A 21,486-nucleotide genomic window follows, 5' to 3' on the forward strand; every position below is an offset into this window, starting at 1 on the left:
TCACTTGCATCTGCAGACTTGCCCCTGGGCTGTGAGGATCTTAAGGCAGGGACATTACCTGGCCGGGCTCTGCATCTCCCAGGCTTGCATCCCCAGGGGTGTGCATGAGGCCCAGGCCAGTGCTCAACAGTAAAGACTAAAGGAGAAATGTTAAAGGAAGGATGAGGGCAGGCAAGTGTCAGCCTAAATGTCCTTTGAGTCTCCTGGGAATAGAGAAACGGGAGACAAAGAGCAGGAAGACAAATCCAGATTCTGAATTAGATCTCCAGGGACACAAAAGGAAACTCCTCTGGCCAGAATGTTGGCCACAGACCCAGGGACTACAGTTACAGCCTTAGAGGCACACTGAGGGGGCTGGGTAGAGAATTCATTTTCAGGTCTCTCTAAGGAGCTTCAGCATGGATGCAGAATTGTCTTCTTGGTTTTTCGGTCCCCAAATGGTCCCTCCTTGTTTCCAGGCTCCCACTCATTTAGATGCCCCAAACCTGGGATGTATCCTTGGCTCTTGTCTCTCTTCCCCACTGATGTTCCATGGAGCCCAAGTCCTGCACTCTTACATCATAATCTCTCCTGATTTCCCTCCCTGTGCACCCCAGCCATTGTCTGACTTAGGCTTTCCTCACCTGGAGTGCTCAGGCACCAGCGTTTGCAAAGAAACATTTGCAAGCAGGCACTTCAACACGCCCTGGAGGATGACAGACCTCCTACTTGCAGAGATTTTACCAAAACCTTTAAAGGTTACAGTCTTCTACCCTACAATCATCTCACTAAAGCTGTCAGGGACATCACTGAAAATGAAAACCTGCAATGAACAAAGTTCACACAAAGGAAGCCTGCCAATCGTCGGCGCGTTGGGATGTGGTGGGGGTTTCTGAGACTAGATTTTTGCAATCAGCCAACTGTCCAGTGTGGCGGCTGTCTCTCACTCCGGGATGGATTTCTCCCTCTTGACCTCCAAGGGGCCACCCTGGGGGAACGGACAGACCTTGGGCTTTGGAAGGCAATTTTGTTCCAGGCGAGGAAAACCTAGGTCACAATTTTGCTTCAAACTTTGGCTCTGCTCCTGCATGACTCTCAGGGTCGTTGAACTTTTTGAGCCTCAGTTTCTTCATGTCAGTAACCCCATCGACTTGTCGTGAGGGTTATATGCGGACACAAAAGGTAAACAGCCCAGCACAAGGCCTGCTCATTGTGAGACACTCTCACTTTGACCTGATGTCTGTGTGTCTGTTCATCATATTTATCATGTTTTCTTTTCCTTTCTTTTTTTGAGACAGAGTTTCGCTCTTGTTGCCCAGGCTGGAGTGCAATGGTGTAATCTTGGCTCACCACAACCTCCGCCTCCCAGGTTCAAGCAATTCTCCTGTCTCAGCCTCCCGAGTAGCTGGGATTACAGGCATGTGCTAGCATGCCCGGCTAATTTTGTATTTTTAGTAGAGACAGGTTTTCTCCATGTTGGTCAGGCTGGTCTTGAACTCCTGACTTCAGGTGATTCACCCACCTTGGCCACCCGAAGTGCTGGGATTACAGGTGTGAGCCACCACACCTGGCCCTGTTCATCATATTTTCAATTAGGAGAGGCCCCCCTAACAGTGGAATAGGAATATACTCTCCACACCCCACACCTATACCAATCACCTGGATTCAAACCCCAGCTCTGCCATTTCGAGCTGTGTTGTCTTGGGCAAGTTTTCACCTCTCCATGTCTCTATTTCTTCATCTGCAAAATGGTGCTAATAATAGCTTTTGACCCCTTAGGGTTATTGTGAGGCTTAAATAGGCTATGATATAGGTGCTTGGGACAGAGGCTGGCTCATAATAAACTCTCAATGAATGTCAGAGGTAACTATAAGCCCTCCTCCTATCAGCATATCGTCAGTGCTTACAGCTGGCCTGTCGGTGATTATATAGGAACCTATAATGAAGCTGAAGAACTTGAGTATATGCCCCCCAATAGCCTGGTCTTAAAGAACTACTTTCCAATGGTCCTCATTAGCCCACCTTAGCAAAACATGGTGCATTCTCATGTTATTAACTGACCCAGCATTAGTGGACTGCAGTACGGTTAAGCAGGATAACCCGGGCTTTGCAGATACATAGATCCAAATTCACACCTCAAGCTGTGTGACACCGGGCAAACGGCCTCACCTCTCTGAGCCTCAGTTTTCTCATCTGTAAAATGGAGATACTAATACCTACTTCTTGGGGCTCATAGCATCTTTCTTGTACCATTCACCAAGCCACACAAAGTCTTTGGCTTTTCAAGAATTGTTAAAAAGCAGACTGCTTAGGAAGGAGGGCTGGCTAGTTCAGGTGGGATGCTACTTAAGAAAGTTGATGAGAGCCATTCCTGAGTCACAGCTGTGGAAACTTCCTGGCACATCTCCCCGGCCTTCCTCTGTCCTTAAATGTGCACTGCCTTCTCAATTCTGACTCACCGGCAGCTTCGATGGCTTTCTCATTCCCCACACGAGTGGGAAGTGGTTTTGGCTCTAATTTCAGCATCTCATTATCCTGGGGGCACAGTCACTCAGTCACACAGTACCAGACTCAAATCCATCCCAACATCTCCTATGCTCACAAGCAGGACCCTCACCTGCAATGATTTGCACAGACTTCAAACAGCAGCACATTGTATGGGGCTGGGAGGGTCAAGGTGGAGATAGAAGATGATGAAGATACTAGTCCATATTACTGTGCAGCAGAAACGTCATACTCATAGGCCTAGTTAATCCTCATGGCAAGCCAATGATGTAAGCAATATCATCCCTAGCTTTTAGATGTCGGACCTAACACACAGAAAGGTGACACCACTTTCTGTCATGGTAGAATTGAAATTGGAACCTAGGTCTTTGGTTCTTTCAAAAAATCCATACACTTGACCGTTATAGGATACAGCTCCTCACTGTCCTAAGCCAGCTACGAAGCCGTGGTTCTCCAGCTGGATGTTGTTGGTGTGTCACGACTAGCTCCTCAAAATGCAGCTTAATTGAAGACACAACATACGAGCATATGCACACACACACACACACACACACACACACACACACACAGTGAGATTTTGAATGCCAGGAAACTTTCTGTATTATTAACCTGGTATTTCCAACTGTTTTTAACTTGAATAATCACACTCAAAGTAGCTGCGGGAATGTGAAAAGAAAAAGGTTGTACAGATAATTATAAAAGCAAAACCCAAACAAAGCATCTGTGACCTCTGCCTTTGGAGAGGCCCCCTGTCCTCCACTTACCTGAGACCACACAGGGAGAATAAGTGAGATCCTGTCTGTGAAGAGAGGGAGAAAGGAAGGAAGGAAGGAAGGAAGGAAGGAAGGAAGGTAGGAAGGAAGGAGGGAGGGAGGGAGGGAGGGAGGGAGGGAGGGAAGGAATGAAGGATGGAAGGAGGGAGAGAGGGTGGGAGGGAAGGAAGGAAGGATGGAAGGAGGGAGGGAGGGTGGGAGGGAAGGAAGGAAGGATGGAAGGAGGGAGGGAGGGTGGGAGGGAAGGAAGGATGGAAGGAGGGAGGGAGGGTGGGAAGGAAGGAAGGATGGAAGGAAGGAGGGAGGGAGGGAAGGAAGGAAGGAAGGAAGGAAGGAAGGAAGGAAGGAAAAGGAAGGAAGGAAGGAAAAGGAAGGGAAGGAAGGCAGGGAAGGGAAGGAAGGGAAGGAAGCCGGAATGGATGGGTGGAAGCAGGAATGGATGGGTGGAAGGGAGGGGAGTGTGTAAGGGGAAAAGGGGAGTGAGGGTGACAATAGGACAAGCCCAGGAGAGTGGTTGTTCTTTTTGGCCTTAATTACAAATTAACCCTCAGTTTTCTTATCTATAAAGTGGGCACTGAATCCAGGTTGGACTCATTGTAAGCCTTTACCCTTCTTCACACAACAACTTCCTGGTTGCTTCCTGAGACAATGCAAGTGCTGGGCATTTAAGAATGGGTGTGTTGACTGGGTATGATGGCTCACGTGTGTAATCCCAGCTCTTTGGGAGGCCAAGCCTGGTGGATCACTTGAGCTCAAAAGTTCAAGACCAGCCTGAGCAACACGGAGAAACCCCATGTCTACAAAAAAGTAGCTGGGCACGGTGGTGTGTGCCTGTAGTTTCAGCTACTTGGGAAGTTGAGGTGGGAGGATCACTTGAGCCCAGGAGACAGAGGTTGCAGTGAGCTGAGATTGTGCCACGGCGTTCCAGCGTGCACAAGAGAGTGAGAACCTGTCTCAAAAAAAGGGTGTGTTAATCACTGTTTTACAGATGAAGAAATTGGAGGCTCAGCAACATTAAGTACTGTAGCCAAAGGCACAGGGTTACCAAGGTTACCAAGGCACCAAGGTTACATTAAGTAATGTAACCAAAGGCACATCAAAGGCAGACTCAAGTTAGATATGCTGCCTTCAAAACCTGGGTTTCTTCTATCACATCTACCTTCTCTCTAATTGTTTTACTGATACATAATATTTGTACATATTTATGGGGTACACGCGATTTTTTTTATATGTCTAGAATGTGTAATGATCAAGTCAGGCCATTTGGGATTTCCGTGCGCTCCAGTATTTATCATTTCTCTGTGTTAGGAGCAGGTCCTCTCTTCTAGCTACCTTGAAATATACAACACGTTGTTGCAGGATCACTATAGTCACCCTGGTCTGCTATCAAACTTTTACCACTGAAGCCGTGCAGCTGTCAAAGTCCAGCAAAACTTTCTAGCCTGATGCAAAGAAATACCTTGAGTTGAGCATGAAATTTCTCCAAATTCTTTCCACGTGGGGTAGCCAACTTGGTGAGCAAGAAAAGAACAGAACCAACCTGCTTACTAAAATGGTGTCTAATTTGTTCTCTAAAACTTTGAATATTTCCAGAAAGGCCTGGAGTCACAGACCTAGTTTAAAAGCTAAATTACCCACGGTTTTTTTCCTGCTCCTACGTCCTCTCATTTTTCTGGCTTGATTATTTCTCCTATATCTGGGATGAGAAGAGAGCATGTGGGACTTTGAGTGCTGTGCACACTTCTCCTGCCCTGCCGTCTCTGGCCTGTGCCGGGCATGGGGGCAGAAAGCACAGCACGTTGCCCAGGTCTCTGTCCATGGTGAATTTTGTGTGCTCAGTGAAGGCCACTTATCCAAAGTCCTCAGAAATACACAAATCCACATTCCCCACCAGATTTGTAGAGGAAAGAAGTATGATACTAATAAGTATCTTCTCTTTCTGCTTTTAATACATAGAGGAAAAGCAAGGCATCAACTTTAACCACAAAAGCATCTTAGTCAGCCTCATATTTCTCACTGGGTATTGTCAACACTTTTTTGAGGACACTTAACCTTGTTCCTTCCGTGTCTCCTGGGAAAATGTACAGGAAAAATCTACCCAAGTCATTAATGGGTCATGAGTTTGGCTCTGTTTGGGGAGACGATGTGGTGCTCAGTTGTTGTACACTTGCAGGTAGTGTGAGGTGAGGACAGAGGCTGGTTTTAGGGACTTATCGCCTTGGGTTCATATGAGTAAACTATGTTTACTGATGGAAACGTTTCCCATATTTGTTGTCATTGAAGTCCGAGAATTTGGGGTTCTAGAGTTTAAAATGCAACATTTTTGCATTTGAAGGGAACTTAGTGGTCATCCAGCCCAGATGCTCCATTTTACAGGTGAAGAAATTGAGACCGGCAGGGTGAAGTGGCCTGCATTTGACACCCAGTTTATTAGCACCCAGGACTGAGACCTGAATCTCTTCCAGACCACCTACTTCCTTTTGTACAGTTTGGAGTGAATCCGTCATATTAAAAACCCTATGGTGTAGCCAAAGTAATTTTCTTTTTTTATTTTTATTTTTGAGATGGAGTCTCACTCTGTTGCCAGGCTGGAGTGCAGTGGTGCAGTCTTGGCTCACTGCAACCTCTGCCTCCTGAGTTCAAGTGATTCTCCTGCCTCAGTCTCCTGAGTAGGTGAGATTACAGGTAAACACCACCACGCCCAGCTAATTTTTGTAGTTTTAGTAGAGATGGGGTTTCACCATGTTGGCCAGGATGGTCTCGATCTTCTGACCTCATGATCCACCCGCCTTGGCCTCCCAAAGTGCTGGGATTAAGCCCCCGGCCCAAAGTAATTTTCTGAAACCTAAATCTAAATAAAGAAGAAAGAGGAAGGGAGGGAGGAAGGGAGGAAGGGAGGAAGGGAGGAAGGGAGGAAGGGAGGAAGGAAGGAAGGAAGGAAGGAAGGAAGGAAGGAAGGAAGGAAGGAAAAGGGAAGGGAAGGAAGGAAGGAAGGAAAGAAGAGAGGGAAATAAAAGTGTTCCTAGGCTGACACTCAGGAGAGGGCTCTAACTCCTTCTCTTTTTTTTTTTTTTTCTGAGATGGAGTCTTGCTCTGTCACCCAGGCTGGAGTGCAGTGGTGCGATCTCAGCTCGCTGCAAGCTCTGCCTCCCAGGTTCACGCCATTCCCCTCTCTCAGCCTCTTGAGTAACTGGGACTACAGGCGCCTGCCACCACGCCTGGCTAATTTTTTGTATTTTTAGTAGAGATGGATTTTCCCTGTGTTAGCCAGGATGGTCTCGATCCCCTGACGTCGTGATCCGCCCACCTCGGCCTCCCAAAGTGCTGGGATTACAGGCGTGAGCCATCGCGCCCGGCCTCCAACTCCTTCTTACTTAGAACAAACCTCTTTGCCATCTGGCCCTGCTGGAGTAGCCTGGGTTCTTGCTACATCCCCTCCCAACTTTGTTTTCACCAACTGAATATAGTTTCCTCAAATCCCAATGCTATTTCCAGCCTCTATATCTTTGCATGTGCCTGTTTATCTCCTTGGAAATCCTTTTCCCAGCTCATACATCAGGTCCTTCTGGGAAGCCGTTCTGACCCTGCCCCACTGCCCAGCTTTGAGCACTCCCTCTCCGAGCTGCTTCTCTTCTGAGCACACACTTCTATTACCAACCCTAGCAACTTAGTGGGAAGTTGCTTGCAGCAATGTTGATCCTCCTCTAGGCCATGAGCTCCTCCAAGAAGCAGGTTTCCCCATTCTGGGCTGCCCATTGCCTGGTACAGGGCAGTTCCAGAGCGGTTGCTAATGAAGGATGGTTGGATGTATATTAGAACAGTGCAAAGGAGCTCTTTCTTCAGCAGCAAATCTATCAAGCAGGGGCAAATAAAACAACATGTTTCCTGGTGATGAATAATCATTTATTTGCGTATTAAATGCCCATTTTCTAAGGAGGCATCAGATTACTCATCCACTTAATTAAAGTATCCTTAGTTCTAACAGGAGCCTAGCTAGGCGATAATTACTGCTGGCATTCCCTCGCATCTCTAAGATTGAAGAACTGCTGACACATTGCACGAATCCTTACTAAACACTATTTCTAAAAGCAATATTGCAGAAAGCCAGACTGAATGTGTTAATTGACTAGTACTTGGATCTGAAAGGTGAATTCTCAAACTCAGGCTGAGCCTAGACTATATACAGGCTAGAAAAAAACAATCAAAATGAGAAAAGTGTTTATAGAGTACTTATCGCTTAACTACTTTTATTCTCTTTTCACAGTTGAAGGAACTGAGGCACAGAAAGAGAAGTGGGATTTTAGAACCTGAGATCTTGCTATATTTCCTTGCCCAAAAGGGAACTAACACTTAATTGATTGCCTGTTATGTGCCTGCCATTTTTCTATGCATGATAGAATTGTCTCACATTAATCCTACATTGTAGTGTTAAGAAAATGGTCTTTGAAGTAGAAACCTTTTGCTTCGAAATAAGGGAGAAATAAAAGACGAAGTCTCCCAAGAGAAAGCTTGTTGCCTCATCTCTTCCTTCCTACTTAGGTCGTTGGTATGAGGACGTGATGCCTGGAGTAGCAGCAGCCATCTTGTGACTATGAGGCAACAAGTCAACATGCTGAGAATTGTGAAGCAGAAGAAATAAGATGTGTCTTAGTCACTAAGTTCCTTGACTAAACGGGGAGCCACTCACTTTTAGACTTTTTGTTAGGTGAGATAATTAATTGACTTTATTTTTTAAGCAACCATTGGTCAGTGATTCTATTAGCTGCAAGTGAAAGCATTTCTGTTTGCTAGGAGAACTTTGGAAGGCTCCTTGAATAGAGTCAGTGATCAGTGTCATATCCAAATTTTGCAGGTGAGGAAATGTGACTCAGAGACTCGAGGTTAGTTATTCAATGTTATGCAGCCAGTGGGACTTGAACACAGGTGCCCTTAATGACCCTTAACGTAGGGTTGGCCTCTCAGGGTTTCTTCCCGTTCATGCTTCCCCAAAGCTCATTCTCTCCGTGTGATTCTGGATCACACATGTCCGACCATGCTGGGTGGATGGAAGGGGTATGGATTGTAGGAGGAGGGGACAAACAGCAGGATTATCAGTGCACTAGAACACTGCTGGAGGACTCCTCCACTGCCTGCTAGAGCAGTCAAGGGGAGAAGAACACTAACAGGCCCTCCTCACTTGCTGTCTCTTGTGGAGAACCAATGGTCACAGTGTTTCACCCTTCCCCAAGCCTCTCCCCAAACCTGACTCTTCCTCTACTCTGATGTTGTCCAACCTCTTCCTGAATACTGAGAGCAGCCAATCTTTCTCCAACCTGCCCAAGAGAAATTCCACTAGAAAGGGCCAACTCCCCTTCCTTTTCCCAAGCCTCTCTCCTGCCCCCTCAGCCTCAACCCATCTGGCCCCATTCTTGCTGCTCTCCTCCGGGGTCGTGGCACCTGGGTTCTCCCTGACACTTGATTTCCCCTCTGATCCTGACCTTGGCCATTCTCCTCTGGTATAACTCACACTCAGCCCTGGTTAGTGCTGCTTTAGGTCTGACTGTAGAACTTTCCCATTCAGTACAAACCCTTATGTTCCGGGGTCTGTTGCTCTAAGCTGGCAGAGCTCCCACCTCTCCAGACTCAGTGTCTTTCCTTATTGCCCAGGTGTCACAGAGCCCCCCTGACCCCAACCCTCAGGCAACTGCAGAAATGCCATGGAGATAGCCTTTCTCACCTACCCAATGACTACGTCCTTCAAAATAAACAAAGCAGAGAATTTCACTTTGAGAGTGTTATTGGCTGAAGAGTGGCCCCCACCTCCACAAATTCACATGTTGAAGTCCTAGCCCCCAGTACCTCAGAAGGTAAATGTATTTGGAGACTGGGTTTTTTTAAGAGGTAAAAAACGAGGTCATATCTAATGTGACTAGTGTCTTTATAAGAAGAGGACATTATGACACACACACAGAGGGAAGGCCACGTGAAGACCCAGAGAGAAGGCGGCATCTACAAGCCAAGGAGAGAGGCATCCCGAAGAGGCCAACCCTGCTGACACCTTGATCTTGAACTCTTGGCCTCCAGAGCTGCAAGACTATACATTTCTGTTGTTTACGTCCCTCAGTTTTTGGTATTTTGTTATGGCAGCCCCAATATACTAATACAAAGAGGTTAACCTATTGGTGGCCATCTCTGTTATGTCTCTGAGAGAAAAACAATCATGTTCGTAGCGCTGAATGCCATAGGGAATAGTGGAACCTTCCCAGAGCTTCGTAAGAGCTTCCTAGTTCTCACCCAGGTGCTCTGCACTGTCCCACGTGAGCGGAGTGGAAGGGCTTGTCAGTGTTGTGCATGCAGAGAAGATGGTCTGTGTCTTACTCTAGGGCTGTGACACCATCCACAGGACATTCAAAGGCATTGTTATCTAGCAGTTCTGCAGCACATTCCTTAGGGGTCAGGTCATGCTTCTCAAGTCCTGCCCACGAGACCTGAGTGACATCAGGAAAATCAAGACCAATCGGCTTCTAACCAACACCTTGGAGCCCGCCAGAAAAATATTCTTTCCCTAGGGAAATAATTCTATTTTGATGGTCCTTAATGTGCACATCCACATATAAATAATGTTGTTTTACACACACACGCGCACGTGCACGCGCATGCACGCGCGCACACACACACACACAATGATTGTAACTTGAACAGAGCTCAGGGATTTAGGAAAAAGCTCTGCTAGTAGGAGAACGTGAGTTCTATTTATTTTCCATCTCCAACCCTCCTCAGGGTTTCAATTGTTGAAGAGCACAATATTTTACTGATATCTATAATAAAACATTTGGCCACATGTGAAAATAGCAACAGATCTTATTAAAGTGAGAAAGAACATGCTTCAGAATCTAAGGTTGGCATCACTTTTCAGGTCAGGTTCTAACAACTCTTCCTATTTTGGAGAAAATGTATTTACTTACTAAATAAATCTACATGGCTGTGCTTTCAAAACTGGGAGGAATGGTGGAGTTAATGAGACCCAGAGAGTCACATAGGTCTGTTTCCCCTGCTGTATTTATTCAGATAACAGTCTCAGAGAGGTTATGTGACTTACATAGGCACGCCCAGCTAGAAACAGCAAAGCCTGTAACTGAAATCAGGTCTGTCTGATGCCAGAGTCCATGCTCTTAACCAGTAAGCTTCACTCTCTCGTGCACCCCCATTTGAGGTGAGGAGGAGGTTGAAACCAAAGGCAGCCATTGTTTTGGAGAATCACTGCCCTGTTCAGACGTTTGACATCAGCACCTGAGATACAATCGGTTTCCAGCCATTCCCGGGGCTCTCTCTCCAGCCTGCAAGGATATGCCAGGGCAGGGTTCTTGGGATTAGTCGAGGTACTTGTATCACTTTTTGGGAATTAGGGTGACCCACTGCACTCTAGGAGACTAAGAAGTTCTGGCAGCATCCAACTGGCTCAGGTTCTTATGGCGGCATTTATTAGGTGCTTAGTATTTGAGACTTTCATGTACCTTCTGACATACATTAGTTTATTGCTCCTCATGTTCACTCAAGAGACTTTGGTATGTCTTCCAAAGAGGTAGATACAATTATCCTCATTTATTAAAGTCAAGTAAACCAAGGTTCAGAGAGGTTGAGTGCCTGCCTGATAACACACAGATAGGAAGAATGGAAGAGAAGGTTTCAGATTGCTAGGCTTCCAAACTCAAGTGATTTCTATACTCCCATGGTGAGGCTTCAAGACTTTCCCACTTTCCCAGTCCGTGATTAAAACAGAGCATCTAGTGTTTTTTGTTTGTTCGTTGTTTTTTTTTTTCTTTTTTTGAGATGGAGTCTCACTCTGTTGCCAGGCTGGAGTGCAGTGGTGTGATCTCAGTTCACTGCAACCTCCGCCTTCCAGGTTCAAGCGATTCTCCTGCCTCAGCCCCCCAAGTAGCTGGGACTACATGTGTGCGCCACCATGCCCAGCTAATTTTTTGTATTTTTAGTAGAGACAGGGTTTCACCATGTTAGACAGGATGGTCTTAATCTCCTGACCTCATGATCTGCCTGCCTTGGCCTCCCAGAGTGCTGAGATTACAGGCGTGAGCCACTGCACCTGGCCAAAGCATCTGGTTCTTTTATTTTTAACTTCAATTCTTAACATTTCTACTGACTTACTGACTTGGTGAGCAAGAACATTTGAAGTTGTTCCACCAGCCTTAATTTTTGTTTGAAAGGCTGGAGTCTTCCCCTCTCCAGTACCCAGTGCCATCTGCAGCTCAGCCGTTGCCTGCTCTGTGACACTTTCTGCAGTAGGTGACAAGTGTCATCCACACATCAGTCAGTCGCCCCTCCCTCCTGAGCAGTCAGCGGGCAAACAGTCTCACCTAAGTGCAGCCCTGTCCTCCCACTCCCCATTGTATCTGAGCTCTGCTGCTTGCAGTAACAAATACCCCTCAGTCATATATATTTAAAAATTTGTTATGCTAACAAAAGCGCTCAATCTCTTTCGGCTCTTTGCGGTGACTGACATTGTTTCAAAGCAGATTTAGAAATAGTCTTGATCCTGACATTTATGCTGCAAGTGGGTGTTGTTTATTGCTGAGCAATTAGAGCATAGGTTAACATAATATCACTCCTCAACTTGAAAACCGCGGAGAGCACTCTGTGAACAGGTCCCCCTAAAACTCACCCAGCTTGCTTCCTTTTGTCTTTTGCTTCTTCCTCCTCCACACCCATCCACTCACCTGCCTTGAAATATGCTATTTCAAATGTAGAGTTCAAGAAAGTTTGAGGAATCAAAGTCATAAAAGGAGATGTCTTTTTCTTCCACATGGGAGCAGCCCACAGTACCTGTACTCTCAACCAAAAAGGCATTTCTTTTGTCCTTGAAAACTTCTAAAAAAAACTCTGTCCTCTTTTAACTCTTGGAAGCAGAGGTCAGGAAGCAGGCACGGGCTGGTTCAGCATCTCTTTTAGTAGAAACCCACCATCTTGGATTCAAGGGCACTTAAGTCTTATAAGTTACACTTGCCTTTTCAGGGCAGGAGATTCTCCCCTGGGCTGAACTCCGCAAATCAATGCTAGACGGAGAGGAAGAGATTCTTGAAAATTGTATTTGCAGGATGGGCCACAGACCCACCTGGAACCTGTAAGGGGTGTCTGTCACAAAGTCCCTGTCATACTACGGGACTGGTACAATGAAAACTCATGAGTGAGGACAGTCCTCTACTCAGCAGTTCTTGTTGTCACAGGCATTGCTGACGACTTCTGCCTGCCTCCGAGTTCTCATATTTATAAATCCAGGGTCCTATCTCTTCTCACCACCCCCACCTCCTGGTCTAAGCCCTCAGTAACTTTTGCTTGGATTGTGTGCAACAAACTCCTTCCTGGTCTCCTTGGCACTGCCCAGTTCCCCTCCAACAAAGCAGCCCGAGGGATCTCTTTAAAGCATGGCAGATAAACCTCTCCTGTTTCAGGGTCCCCAAGACCACCCTCAGGTTGAGTAATTCACCGGGAGGACTCACGGGTTCTGCAGATTGTTGCACTCATGGCTATGATTTTTCCAGAAAAGGATGTCAAACACAATCTGCAAAGGGGAGAGGTGCAGGGGTGAGGTCCACGGGAAAGCAGGCTCCAGCTGCCAAGGGGCTCACCGAGCAGAGTCACACAGGACGTCCTTAATTCCCCCGGCAATAAGTTACAAAATATTGTCTTCTACCAGGGAAGCTTGTTAGAGACTCCGGTGCCCAGAGGTTTTATTTTTACCGGGGACTCTTCATGATAGCACTCCCTTCCTGGCACATATGCAAATTCCAGACTCAGATGGAAAACAAGTGTTCCGCTAAACCGCATTGTTTGTAGAAAACAGTTTAGGCACAACAAACCACTCTATCAGAGGATGGTGGGAACTTGCCCCAAATCTAAGTTCCCAGATGCCAGTTAGAGACCAACCATGTGAGCAGGCCCTTCCAAGCACAACAGGCAGGCCGAGTGTGCTCCCTTTTCCACCTTTCTCCTCTGCCACAAAAACTCTGCAAGATAAAACCCTACAAGACACCTCATCTCACTCTGAATAAAAGCCAAAGTCTTGAATGTGGCTCCCAAACCCTGCAGGATCTAGAGCTCTAACCTCCCCTTCCCCTACTCACTCTGTTCCCCACTTGGACCCGGCCACGCTGGCTCTCTGCTGTTGGACACACCACCCATGCTCACACCTGAGAAATGGACTTGCCACTCACTCCTTCTTCCTGAAATGTGTTTCACCAGCTACCTGCTTGGTTTTCTTCCTCCATCGTCTCCCTGCCCCAGCCCGTCTCCTGCCATGGCACTTTTTATGTCCTTTTTCTCCTTTATTTGTCTCATTGTTTTCTGACGTACCATATAACTTATTACATTATTGTCTGTATCCTTTTATTTGTTCGCTGTGATAGCTCTCTTCCCAACACAGGTCTTCACCAAGCAGTGACAGTTTGTGTCACGCCCATAACCCAGAGCATATGAAAGAGCAAGGGCTGTGACGCTGACTGGGTTACCATCTTCATTCCACCACTTGGTACCGGTGTTGCATTAAGTATGGTCCATATACTCTGACCCTCAGTTTCTTCATCTGTTAAAAGGGCACATTAACACTATCTGGGTCATAGGAAGGTTGTGCCTGTGAAGATAATGGATACAAACAAGGCCCTCTGGAACAGAATAATTACTCTAGATATGTTAGCGCTCTGTTGTCTTCTCTTCATTAAATCTTTATTATCTTGAAAACATTTTATTATGGAAGATTTCAAACATAAACAAAAGTAGAGCTGTAACAGAATGAACTTCAACGTTTCTCTACCATTCAGCTTTAGTGACGATCAACTCAGAGCCGATTACTTCTATTACTATTACTTCTATCATCTTTTACTTCCACTCAAAGTCCTGCACCCCCTATACCCAGATTATTTGGAAAAACATTTTAGATAACATATCGTTTCATTCGTAAATATATCCCTAAAATATAAGGACTCACTTTTTAAAACATATATGCACAAAAATTTAAAATCTAAAAAAATTAACACAAATTTCTTGATATTAACAAATATCTAGTCAGTGTTCAGATTTCCCTAGTTCCTCATACTCTCTTATTTGGACAGCATCCAGAATGATTTCCCTGTCTGCAAACTCTTTATCTAGTGCATTCACCTCTGCTCTGGAGACTCTATAAATCACAGATCTGGCATTGTCACCCCCTCCTACAAATCCTTTGTTATCTCCCTATTGCCTGCAGGATAGAGCCTGACGTCCTTGAGCCTGGCTTTCAGTCTTTCGTAATCCGCCCCAACCCCTCTTTCCTGAGCCACGTTTGCCTCGGACTCCCTTTCAAACGCCATCTCCATCAGTCTGCTTTCGGGTCACTGGCTTTCCTCCAACTTTGCCTGGGCTGTTCCTTCTACCTGGATTTCCTTTTGCTTTCTTCTCCCCTGAGAATCTTGTCTCCCACTGTTCTCTTAGGACAAGACAATCACCCCATCCACAGGGTCCCCATGGTCTCTATGCTATTCATCGCCTCACCCTGAATGATTTAAGGTTTATATCATCATGTAGTCTGGTTAGATGGCAACAAAAAAGGTAAACATCAGGATACACAAAAGTTCTGGCAGATTTTTAGCCCTTGGATAAATGACAGAGTGTTAAAAGTATGAGAGCAATCATTTGCTTTTCTGTTTTAATATTCGAATATTTGCAGTTACTGCTTATTTTTCTGACATAAACTTTTTGTGTGTGTTGAAACAGGATCTTACTGTGTTGCCTAGGCAGGAGTGCAATGGCACAATCTCAGCTTACTGCAGCCTTAAACTCCCAGGCTCAGGTGATCCTCCCACCTCAGCCTCCTGAGTATTTGGTACTACAGGCATGTGCCTCCATGGCTGGTTAATTTTTGTAGCTTTTTTTGTGGAGATGGGATTTCACCATATTGTCCAGGCTGGTCTTGAACTCCTGGGCTCAAGCGATCCTCCCACATCGGCCTTCCAAAGTGCTGGGATGACAGGTGTGAACCACCACGCCTGACCTTAAACTTTCTTATGGTGAGAAAGTTTGGAAAGTACAGAACATACAACTGAATATATTTTCTGTAATTGTAAATATTAAGAATAACACATTCTATTATTTGTCTTGATATAATACAAACTTTGGCATGCAATAATTTCATTTCTTCCTTGTCTACCCTCTCAGATTTTTTTAACAGTTTTATTGAGGCATAATTGATATACAAAAACTGCACATATCTAGTGTGTGTAATTTGGTGAGTTTAGACATCACCAAACACCCGTGATACCATCACCACAATCAAGGCAATAAGCATATCCATCACATCAAAGTTTCCTTGGGTCCCTTTGCTTTTATTTTATTTATTTATTTTTGTGGTAAGAATACTTAACATGAGATCTATCCTCATTAAATTTTTAACTGTACAATACTGTACCGTTAGCAGTCTAACTGTGACTTTGTACTTATGAACAATAACTCTCCATTTCTCTGGCAGCCCTCATTCTACTTTTTGCTCCTATATTTTGACTATTTTAGATGCCTCGTATAAATGGAATCATCCAATATTTGTCATTCTGTGACTAACGTATTTCACTTAGCATAATGTCTTCAGGATCCATCCATGCTGTCTCAAATGATAGAATTTCTTTCTTTTTTAAGGCTGAATGATATTCCATTGTATGTATATATCACTTTTTAATTTTTTTAGTAGTGTGATGTCTCTTTATGTTGCTCAGGTTGGTCTCGAACTCCTGGCCTCAAGTGATCCTCCCACCTCGGCCACCTAAAGTGCTGAGATTATAGGCATGAGCCACTGCACCTGGCTCTGTATCACATTTTCTTTATCCATTTGTCTGTTAATGGGCATTTGGGCTGTGGAGAAATTGGAACTCTTGTGCATAGTGGTGGAAGTGTAAAATGGTGCAAACACTAAGGCAAACAGTATGGGTTCCTCAAAAAAATTAAAAATAGAACTACTATATAATCCAAAAATCTCACTTCTGGCTTTATGTCTGAAAGAATGAAAATCAGTATCCCAAAGATATATGTGTACTCCCATGCCCATTGAAACTTTATTCATGATAGCCAAGACGTGGTGCCATTCATCTTGATAGACCGTAACTGTTCACTTCCCTCTATGGCCCCCTATACTGTGAGTTCCTCAAAGGCAGGGGCTGCATCTTACTCATTTGGTCTCCTCAGAGCCTGAGCAGGGCTGGAAAACATGATGGGTGCCCACTTGTATTGAAATGAATGAATGGATGGGTTAGCAGATGGACAAATGGGCAAAACACTTGGAAAGAAGGTTGTTTGAGTCCACAGCCTTGGACATCTCTTTAGGTCTACATTGTTCCTGTTTATGTTCAGCATTTTACCAGACCATTTTCTAGCTTGTGCAGCTGGCTTGTCTTTCTGCTCCCTGGCAGGTCAGAACGTTTTAATCCTGAATAATGCCTACTCCCTGGCCTGCTGCCTGCTCCCTGACATGACTCAGACAGGCCCTGGCTCACAGTGATTAATTACCTGAGATGCTGCTTTTCTCTGAAATGATCCCAGGGCAGAAGGGCAGCCCGAGGAATGCCTGGGGGGCATGAACCTCCAACCGTAACCTAGATGGACAATGGTTCCTGTGCTGGAAAAGCCACATTTCAGCTGGACTGGCCACCATGCACCACGAGGAATTAAGACACAGAGGCAAGAGAAATGGGAATGTTTCCTCCCCCTTCCATTGTCCTTGATGTTAAGAGAATCAGGAATTATTACATTGGGTCAAATGTAGCTCTTGTAGTTTGGTGATGCTAAGGACTACTTGCTCAGTGTTCCACTACACTGGGACCTTTACAGGTGCAATGCCATCTGTCCCTTTCAAAGGCCTGGCAGAGGAGTTATCACCGTCATTTCACAGGTGCAGCAACTGAGACTCTGAAAGATCATAAAGTTGCATAGGGAGTATATGAAGAACTGGGATTCAGCCTCAGGTCCACTGAGAGCTCTTTCCAGCAGAACAGGGCTTTCCACATGACAAGTTCAACCTACTCAAGGGGAATAAAACTAATTTACTGTATTCAAGACCAAAGTAATTAAAATAAGATTAGACTAGAATAAAATACATAGATTAGAGAATAGAGTACATTCTGGGTAGTATAGATCAATACTATTTTATGAAACACCACTTCAATTTATATCTAGCTATATCCATATCTATATCCATGTACATATATACGGGCATACCTTGGAGATATTGCAGATTTGATTCCAGACCACCACAATATTGAAATAAAGTGAATCACACAAAGCTTTTGGTTTCTCAATGCATGTAAAAGTCGTGTTTACAATATATTGTAGTCTATCAAGTGTGCAATAGCATTATATCTAAAAGGTACATATTTTAGTCAAAAAGTATGTGTTGCTAAAAACTGTTAATGGTCATCTGAGCCTTCAGTGAGTCATAATCTTTTTGTTGGTGGAGTATGGCCTCTGTGTTGATGGTTGCTTACTGGTTAGGGTGGTCGTTGCTGAAGGCTGGAGTGACTGCGGCAATTTCTTAACATAAAACAACAATGAAGTTTGCTACATAGACTGACTCTTCTTTCAATGAAAGATTTCTCTGCAGCATGCAGTGCTGTTTGATAACATTTCACCCACCAGTAGAACTTCTTTCATAACTGGAGTCAGTCCTCTCAAACCCTGTAGCTGCTTTGTCAACTAAGTTTATGCGATATTCTAAATCCTTTGTTGTCATTTCAGTGATGTTCACAGCATCTTCACCAGCAGTAGATTTCATCTCAGGAAACCACTTTCTTTGCTTATCCATAGGAAGCAGCTTCTCATTTGTTAAAGTTTTCTCATGAGGTTGCAATAATTCAGTCACATCTTCAGGCTCCACTTCTAATTCTAGTTCTCTTGCTATTTCCACCACATCCACAATTACTTCCTCCACTAAAGTCTCAAAACCCCCAAAGTCATCCATGATGGTGGATGTTAAAAGAATCAACTTCTTTTAATCTCCTGTTGATATTTTGACCTCCTCCCATGAATCTCAAATGTTCTTGATACCATGTAGACTGGTAAATTCTTTCCAGAAAGTTTTCAACTTGCTTTGCCCAGATTCACCAAAGCAATCACTAGCTATAGCAGCTATAGCCTTATAAAATGCCATTTAAGTCTTAAAAGTCAAAATTACTACTTTTTTCATGAACTACAGAATGGATGTTGCATTAGTAGGCATGACAACAACATTAATCTTTTTGTACATTTCTATCAGAACTCTTGGGTGACCAGGCCTATTGTCAAGGAGCAGTAAGATTTTGAAAGAAATCTTTTTCTGAGCAGTAGATCTCACCAGTGGGCTTATAATTTTCAGTAAGCCATGCTGTAAACAGACATGTTATCATCCAGGCTTTGCTGTTCCATATATAGAGTGCAGGTAGGTTAGATTTAGCATATTTATTAAGGGCCCTGAGAATTTCAGAATGGTAAATTAGCATTGGCTTCCACTTAAAGTCACCAGCTGCATCAGTCCCTAACCAGAGAGCCAGCCTATCCTTTGAAACTTTGAAGCCAGGCATTGACTTTTCCTGTCTAGCTATTAAATTCCTAGGTGGCATAGTCTTCCAATACAAAGCTGTTTTGTCTATAGCCAAAATCTGTCATTTGGTGTTACCGCCTTTGGCAATGATCTTAGCTAGATCTTCTGGATAATTTGCTGTCGTTTCTACACCAGCACTTGCTGCTTTTTGTTGTTATGGAGGTGGCTTCTTTCCTTAAACCTCATACACCAACCATGGCTGTTGGTTCTGACTTTCTTCCCCAAAGCTCCTTCACCTCTCTCAGTCTTTATAGAATGTAAGAGAGTTGGGGCCTTGCTCTGGATTAGGCTTTGACTTAAGGGGATATTGTGGCTGGTTTGATCTTCTATCCAGACTGGTAAAACTTTCTCCACATCGGCAATAAGACTGTTTCACTTTCTTTTTATTTGTGTATTCACTGAAGTAGCACTTTTAATTAATTTATTTATTTTAAATTTTTATTTTATTTTATATTTTGAGACAGAATCTCACTTTGTTGCCAGGCTGGAGTGCAGTGGTGCAATCTCGGCTCACTGCAACCTCTGCCTCCTGGGTTCAAGCAATTCTCTTGCCTCAGCCTCCTGAGTAGCAGAGACTACAGGCACCTGCCACCACGCCCAGCTAATTTTTGTATTTTGAGTAGAGACGGGGTTTCACCCATGTTGGCCAGGATGGTCTTGATCTGTTGACCTCGTGACCTACCTGCCTCCCAAAGTGCTGGGATTACAGGCGTGAGCCACCGCACCCGGCCTGGAGTGGCACTTTTTATTTCCTTCCAAAACTTGTTATTTGCATTCATAACTTGGCTAACCATTTGGTGCAAGAGGCCTAGTTTTTGGCTTGTCTCAGCTTTCAACATGCCTTCCTCACTAAGCTTAATTATTTCTAGATTTTTGAATTAAAGTAAAAGACGTGAGACTCTTCCTTCAACTTAAACACTTCGAGGCCATTTCATGGTTATTGATTGCTGTAATTTCAATATTCTTATGTCCCAGGGAGTAGAGAGGCCTGAAGAGAGGGAGATGAGAAAACAGCAGTAGGTGGATCAGTCAGAACACACACGACATTTATTGATAAGGTTTTCCATCTTATATGGGTGCAGTTTCTGGTGTCCCAAAACAATGATAATAGTAACATCAAAGATCAGTGATCACCATAACAGATGTGGTGATAATGAGAAAGTTTTAAACATTGTGAGAAATACAAAATGTGACACAGAGACACAAACCAAGCACATGCTGTTGGAAAAATGGCACCAATAGACTTGCTCTACGCCGGGTGGCCATAAGCCTTCAACTTGTAAAAAATGCACCTTCTGGGAAGCTCAGTAAGGCAAAGCACAATACAATGAGGTGTGCCTGTACATATACATGTACATATGCCTATTATATACATTACTGTGATATAAAATACATTTCCTATTGTGCATAGTAGTCACCTTTGTTTTTTGAAACACATTCTACCAGATTTTAGCTAGGGCATATTCAGGTGATACATTTATCTTTTCCCCTTTCTTTAGGATTTTACTCCCATCAGTTACTGCTCATAGTTCAATCTTTGATACGGTCGTTTGCAAATCCAACACATTTTCTGTCATCATTTTCAGTTTGACTTGATTCGCTTTGATTCCATCCCCTCCCTTCCCTTCCCCTCCTATTCCATTTATATAATTTATCCTCGATTTCATCCCATTTTGATTAGCAAAACTTGAGTGCCTAGTGTGGGTTGCACATTTACTAGCCACAGTTTACAATCTCAAATTCCTTTTCTGTGTCCCAAACTCAAATTTATTTCCCTTGAGCTTCTAAAAGAAGACAGTATATTTCATTATTCTGGCATGTGCTTTTCTGTGGACATTTTTGTGACCTGGAGTTCAGTATGAAGTTGGAGCACCGGATTTAGGGGCAGACAGGTTCAAATCCAGAGCTGATGCCTGGAAAGTGCTGAGGGCAGTACCTGGCACAGAAGGGCTCAGTGCATTGCAGCCAAACAACCACTCTACTCGTGTTGTCTGCAGTTACCAGATTGTGTTAAGGTTGATGTCCTTAAGGTTTTCAGCCTTGAGGGAGAGTCATGCGTGGCTGTAGCAGGAAACTCTTGAGTAGGATAATGTGGGGACACTGTGGTGTAAACCTACATCTGGAGAGCGGCATTTAAGGGGTCCTCTGTTCATAAAGACCTATTAGACCTCCTGGGAGAAAAAGAGTAAGGGGCTTTAAGACTAAAAATCAAGGTCCATTCTATGAAATTTTCTACTGCAATTAAGACTATTAAAGAAAGGGTGGTAACCATGGACATTCTTACACTCAGAATAACATGCTACTAATAAGATGAGCTGGGCAGAATCAGAGCCAGAAGGATCCAGGGACCATTGGTTCATTGAAGGAAACCGTTGTGCCAGTCTTGGGGGTTAATATAGCATAGCTGGTAAGAGCATAAATGCTGTGGCTTCAAATCTCAGCTCCACTACTTACTAGCTATGAGATATCAGGCAAGTTACTTGTCCTCTTTGGGCTTGAGTGCTTCTTACCTGTAAAAGAGGGTTTTTAACTAGCACCTGCTGTTGTTTGTGGGAATAATGAATTATTACTTATAAGTCTCTTAAAACACCACCTGGCATGTGATTAATGTTCACTGGAAACCAACTGCTGTTGTTATTAATATTA

At 44.3% G+C, this 21,486-nt stretch overlaps 1 pseudogene; it reads right to left on the bottom strand.

Annotated features, from left to right (window-relative positions):
• Nucleotides 1-17,671: 17,671 nt before the first annotated feature.
• LOC139363671 (tigger transposable element-derived protein 1-like) lies at nt 17,672-19,770 on the bottom strand (annotated as a pseudogene).
• Between the last annotated feature and the right edge of the window lie 1,716 nt (nt 19,771-21,486).

This window comes from Macaca nemestrina, chromosome 6 (assembly GCF_043159975.1).
Source record: "Macaca nemestrina isolate mMacNem1 chromosome 6, mMacNem.hap1, whole genome shotgun sequence".
Lineage (NCBI taxonomy): Eukaryota > Metazoa > Chordata > Mammalia > Primates > Cercopithecidae > Macaca > Macaca nemestrina.